Source organism: Somniosus microcephalus, unplaced genomic scaffold, assembly GCF_052327205.1.
Source record: "Somniosus microcephalus isolate GS21.2 unplaced genomic scaffold, FLI_Smic_1.0 unresolved_chr5, whole genome shotgun sequence".
NCBI lineage: Eukaryota > Metazoa > Chordata > Chondrichthyes > Squaliformes > Somniosidae > Somniosus > Somniosus microcephalus.
Window position 1 is genome coordinate 39,041,930 of NW_028225183.1, and position 6,670 is coordinate 39,048,599.

The following is a 6,670-nucleotide window of genomic DNA, read 5'->3' on the forward strand; positions in this document are numbered from 1 at the left end:
TCAAAATGTCGTGCAGCCACTCAGGGACATCCTTGACCCTGGCACCATGGAGGCAACATGTCATCCTGGAATCACGTCTGCGGCCGGAGAAAGGATTATCTGTTCCCCTAACTATCTAAACCACAATCAGTAATGAGTTCCCAATCTTTCTCCTACCCCATCACAACAGCAGAGCCCCCCGTGATGCCGTGGACTTGCCTCTGGCTGGATTCCCTAGAGGAACCAGTGAATACCGGTTAGAGAGTTAGGTGCACTCAGGGGACTCCTGCACTACCTGCCTGGTCCTCCTTGTCTATCTGGTGGTCACCCATTCACTCTCTGCCTGCTCACACTTATGCTGCGGGGTGACCACCTCCTGAACCGTGCTATCCTCGGAGCTCTCTGCCTCATGGATGCACCACAGTGATGCCAGCTGCTGCTGAAGCTCAGAAACCAGTGGGAAGTGACCTGGCATTCCCACATGGCGCAAGATGTGCATTCCACAGGACTGAGGTGCCCTGCCATGCCTCTATTTAATAGACTATTAACTAACTTAGCAGAATAATTTCAAGACTTTAAAAAATCTCCCTCTCATCACCATTTATTTTCTTTTCAGCGTCTTCCCTTGTGCTGAGATCACTTCTATCGCTCCCCTGCGATCCCTCCTGGCTCCGGATGCTCTGGCCTACCTTTATCTCAGGTGGCTACTCTCACACTCTCCCCCTTTCCCCTCTGCTCCTAATTCCTGCTCTTTGGCTGTTAGGATCAGATCAGCCATGATCTTATTGAATGGCGGAGCAGGCTCGAGGGGCCGATTGGCCTACTCCTGCTCCTATTTCTTATGTTCTTATGTTCTCAAATTCACAACCTTAGCACTCTATTTAGAACAACTCCTTTTTCGGATCACTTTGTGCAGATCACTGAAAAAAATGGATTTCACCAATCTTGTTCTCTGCTTTATTCCATACCAGGCCATCAGGATAAAAAAACTGCGATGAATAACAAGCCTAAACGGCAGGACATGAGAGATGATCCCAGTGATGGAATGATGGAACTCACCTACATGACACTGCTCCCGACTCAAACCAGGAATTTAATTCCCAGGGCCACATAGTTTACACTGCTCCCTTTTCAATCCAGGGATTTCATTTCCAGGGTCACTTAGTTTACGCTGCTCCCGTCTCAATCCAGGAATTTAATTTCCGGATCTGCCTAGATTATAATTTTCCCGCATCAGCTCAGGAATTTCATTCCCAGTTCATTACTCTATTGCCTGAAACGAGAACAAGAAGAAGAACAACTTCTGTCCATGACGATATTGGTAGGACTGACAACTGCACAATATTTGTGGAGAATTACTATCGCCTTCACCCTGAGGCCACTATCCATCGTCTCATTTGCCACTACCATGATGATCAATGACATCAAATTAGATAGGCCCAAACGATCCCACAACCAACAGATCAAATTATTTCAAAGCTGTCATATCCTGTTCTGAGCGCAGTTTCCCCATAGCCCTGATTTTTTTGCCTTTTGAAATATATATCCAATTACCTTTTGGAAGTTACAGTTAAGAACAAAAGGAAGAAGTGAATTGATATAGCGCTTTTCACGATCTTGGGATGTCCCAAAGAACTTTCTAGCCAATTAATTCCTTTTGAAGTGTAGTCACTGATGTAATGTAGGAAATGTGGCAGCCAATTAGCGCACAGCAAGCTCCCACAAACAGCAATGAGATTATGACCAAATAATCTGCTTTAGTGATGTTGATTGAGATAAATATTGGCCAGAACACCGGGGTTAACTCTGTTGCTCTACTTCGATATACTTCAATGGGATCTTTTACGTCCACCTTAGAGAACAGACGGGACCTCGCTTTAACATCTCATCAAAAGGACGTCCTCTCAGACCATGCAGCTATTCCTTAATAAAGCCCCTCTGACACTGCTGTGCTCCCTCAGTACTGCCCCTCTGAAAATGCGGTGCTCAATCAGTACTGCCCCTCTGACAGTGCAGCGCTACCTCAGTCCTGCCCCTCTGACAGTGCAGCGCTCCCTCAGTACTGCCCCTCTGACAGTGCAGCGCTCCCTCAGTACTGCCCCTCTGGCAGTGCAGCGCTCCCTCAGTACTGACCCGCTGACACTGCAGCGGTCCCTCACTACTGCCACTCTGACAGGCAACGCTCCCTCAGTACTGCCCCTCTGACAGTGATGCGCTCGCTCAGTATTGCTCCTCTGATAGTGAAGCGCTCCCTCAGTACTGCCCATCTGACAGTGCAGCGAACCCTCAGTACTGCCCCTCTGAAAGTGATGTGCTCCCTCCGTACTGCCCCTTTGACAGTGATGCACTCCCTCAGTACTGCCCCGCTGACAGTGCAGCGCTCGCTCAGTACTGCCCTTTCGACAATACAATATTCCCTCAGTACTGACCCTTTGACAGTGCAGCAGTCCCTCAGTTCTGACCCCCTGACACTGCAGCGCTCCTTCAGCACTGCCCCTATGGCAGTGCAAGTCTCCCTCAGTAATGCCCCGCTGACAGTGCTGTGATACCTCAGTACTGCCCCTCTGACAGTGTAGTGCTCCCTCAGTACTGACACTTTGACATTGCAGCGCTCCTTCAGCAATGCCCCTCTGGCAGTGCAATGTTCCCTCAGTAGTGCCCTGCTGACAGTGCAGTGATCCCTCAGTACTGCCCCTCTGACAGTGTAGTGCTCCCCCAGTACTGACCCTCTGACACTGCAGCGCTCCTTCAGCACTGCCCCTCTGGCAGTGCAAGGCTCCCTCAGTACCGCCCCTCTGACAGTGAAGTTATCCGTCAGTACTGCACTGCAGTGTGGGCTTAGATTTTTGTACTCAAGTCGGTGCAGTGGGACTTGAACTCACAACCTTCTGACTCAGGGCTGAGAGTGCTACGACTTGAGCCTACTAAATCTGCTTCCACCAGTATTTCAGTGTAAATTCCAGACTATAAAGAACTTACTGCGTGACCAAAGTTCTTCTCATCTGCTCCGTGCTTTTATTACCAAATATCTTATATCTGTGCCCTTTTGGTAATGCCAAGGCAATTATTGCAAACAGTTTCTCCATGTTTATTGTACAAAAACCCCATGTAATTTTGAACACTATTCAATATCCCCCTAAACTTCTCCGCTGGAAGAACAATCCCAGCTTCTCATCTTGCAACTTAACTGAAATCCCTCATCCCTGGTGCCATTATGGTAAATTCTCTCCACACAAGTGGCAGACGATGACCACCTCCAACAAGAGTGATTCTAACCTCTTCCACTTGACAGTCAACGGCATTTCCATCACCGAATCCTCCAGCATCAAAACACTAGGGATCGCCATTGATCAGAAACTCAACTGGACCAGCCACATAAATGCCGGTGCTACTACAGCAGGTCAGAGGCTGGGTGTTCTGCGGTGAGTAACTCTACTCCTGACTCCCGAAAACATCTCCAACACCAACGAGGCACAATCAAGAGTGTTATGGATTACTGTCTGTAGAGAGAGGGATGACATGTGGGCAACATCCTACTAATTCTAATCATTGTATTATACATTTCCCAATGTTAAAGACATGTAAAATTATTAAAACTAAATGTCTGCAAAATAAGCAAATTCTAAGCGGTCATATTCAGGACAAGATTGGAATCTGTGAGGGAACATTAATGGACCAATAATCTGTAAGGACAGATATGAGGGCCGAGAATATTCGATCGGTATTTCTGATCCAATACGGTCCTGCTCTTCAAAAAGCCTGTGAGACTGGTGCTGTCTCTTTTAAAAGTCGGTATGATTTTTCCTCTGTCTTTCAATAACCTGTGTGACTGGTGCTGTGTCTTTAAAAAGACTGTGTGACTGGTCCTGTCTCTTTAAAAATACTGTGACTGGCCCTGTCGCTTTAAAAATACTGTGTGACTGGTCCTGTCTCTTTAAAAAGACTGTGTGACTTGTCCTGTCTCTTTAAAAGATTGTGTGACTGGCCCTGTGTCCTTAAAAATACTGTGTGACTGGGCATGTCTCTTTCATAAAAACGTAGAAACATAAGAGCAGGTGTAGGCCATTCGGCCCATCGAGCCTGCTCCGCCATTCAATACGATCATGGCTGACCTTCTATCTCAATTCCATATTCCCGCTCTCTCCCCATGCCCCTTGGTGCCTTTTGTGTCTAGAAATATATCACTCTCTTTCTTAATATATTCAGTGGCTTGGCCTTCACAGACTTCTGTGGCAGAGAATTCCACAGGTTCACCACCCTCTGAGCGAAGAAACTTCTCCTCATCTCAGTCCTAAATGTCCTATCGCATATTCTGAGACTGCGACCACTCGGTCTAGACCTCACAGCCAGGGGAAAAATCCTCCCTGCATCCAGTCTGTCTAGACCTTTCAGAATTGTATACGTTTCAATGAGACCCCCTCTCATTCTTCTAAGCTTTAGTGAATACAGGCCTAGTAGATCCAATCTCTACTCATGTGACAGTCCTGCCATCACAGGAATCTGTCTGGTGAACTTTCGCTGCACTCCCCCTATGGCAAGTATATCCTTTATAAGGTAAGGAGATCCAAACTGCACCCGGCACTCCAGGTGTAGTCTCACCAAAGCCCTGCACAACTTTAGTAAGGCATATATACTCGTGTACTGAAAGCCTCTTGCAATGAAGGCCAACATACCATTTGCCTTCCTAACTATTTGCTGCACCTGCATGTTTGCTTTCAGTGACTGTTGTACATCATGTCCATTTGTACATCAACACTTCGCAATCTATCACCATTTAAATAATGCTCTACCTTTCTGTTTTCCAACCAAAGTGGATAACTTCACATATATCCACATTATACTGCATCTGCCATGTATTAGCCCACTCACTCAACTTGTCTAATTCGCCTTGAAGCCTCTATGCTTCCTCCTCACAACGTACAATCCCACCTAGTTTCGTGTCGTCAGCAAACTTGGAAATATTACATTTGGTTCCCTCCTCCAAATCATTAATATATTTTGAATAGCTGGGGCCCAAGCACTGATCCCTGCGGTACCCCACTGGTCACGTCCTGACACCCCGAAAAATACCCATTTATTCCTACTCTCTGTCTCTCGTCTGTTACCCATTTTTCAATCCATGCAAGTATATTACCACGATTCCCATGTGCTTTAATTTTGCTCACTAACCCCTTATGTGGGACTTTATCAACGTCCGTGTGAAAATCCAAATACACCACTACCACTGGTATTCCCTTGTCTATTCTACCAGTTACATAGGCAAACAAACTCCAGTAAGGGCTTTCATAAGGCTGTGTGCCTGGCCATGTCCTTTAAAAAGCCCGTGTGACTGTTACTGTCTCTTTAAAACAATTGTGTTACTCGGGTTGTCTCTTTCATAGGTCTGTGTGCGACTCCACCTGCCTCTTTAAAAAGCCTATGAGACTTGTCCTGTCTCTTCAATAAATTTGTGAGACTGCTCCTGCCTCTTTAAAAAGCCTGTGTGGTTGATCCTGTCTCTTTTAATATAAAGTTTAACTGCTCCTGTCTCTTTAAATATCTGTATGACTGGACCTATCTCTTTAAAAAGCCTGTATGACTTTTCCTGCCTCTATAAAACGCCTGTGTGACTGGTCCCGACTCTTTAAAAAGCCTGTGTGACAGGTAATGTTTCTTTACAAAGCCTGCGTGACTAGTTCTGTTTCTTTAGGAAGCCTGTGTGACTGGTCCTATCTCTTTAAAAGCCTGTGTGACTTGTCCTGTCTCTTTAAAACGTTTGTGTTTCTCATCATGTCTCTTTCAAAGGTCTGTGTGTCTGGGCATGTCTCTTTATAATGCTTGTGTCACTGGTCCTGTCTCTTTCAAACGCCTGTTTGACTGGACCTGTCTCCTTGACAAATCTGTGTGACAGTTCCTGTCTTTTTAAAACACGTTTGTGACTGGTCCTTTCTCTTTAAAAAGTCTGTGTGCCTGGGTATGACACATTAAAACGTTTGTATGTCTGGGCATGTCTCTTCAAAACGCTTGTGTGACAGCTCCTGTCTCTTTAAAAAGCTTGTGTGAGTGGTCCTGCCTCTTTAAAACACCTGTGTAACTGGTCCTGTCTATTTAACATGCCTATGTGACTGGTCCTGTCTCCAAGGGTACCATGTTTCTGTGACCAGTGGGCTGTTGATTGTGCAAGGTTACTGGGACTAGTTCTTTGACACTCAGTTATGGAGACACATTAGCTGCAACGGTAGTATTAAGAATTAAAGTCGTAGGCTAGAAACAGTTCATTGACTGCAGTGGAACTGAATATCAGGCGCTGAGTGCAATGGGCGCCCAATCCGATACCGCCCGTTTAGCCAACCGCCCATTATGAATTTCTCATCCCCTGTCTGCAGACATCGGCAGATATCAAATGTCAAAGCGTGCTGACGAATTGGACTGAGACTTTGGCTCTCAAAGTCCATTGATTCCATTCAGAGTCATTTGTTATCATCCCAGAAAAATTGCCAACATTTTTGTCTCATCCAAAACTCTGCTGTCCGTGTTGTAACTCGCACTAAGTCCCGTTCAACCATCACCCTGTGCTCACTGACCTACAATGGCACCCGGTCAGGCAATGACCCGATTTCAAAATTCTCATCCTCGTGTTCAGCCCCAACTCAGTGCCAAGTGTCCAGTAAAGGATATGCATCCTGATAACGCCAAAATTTACTTTGCCTAT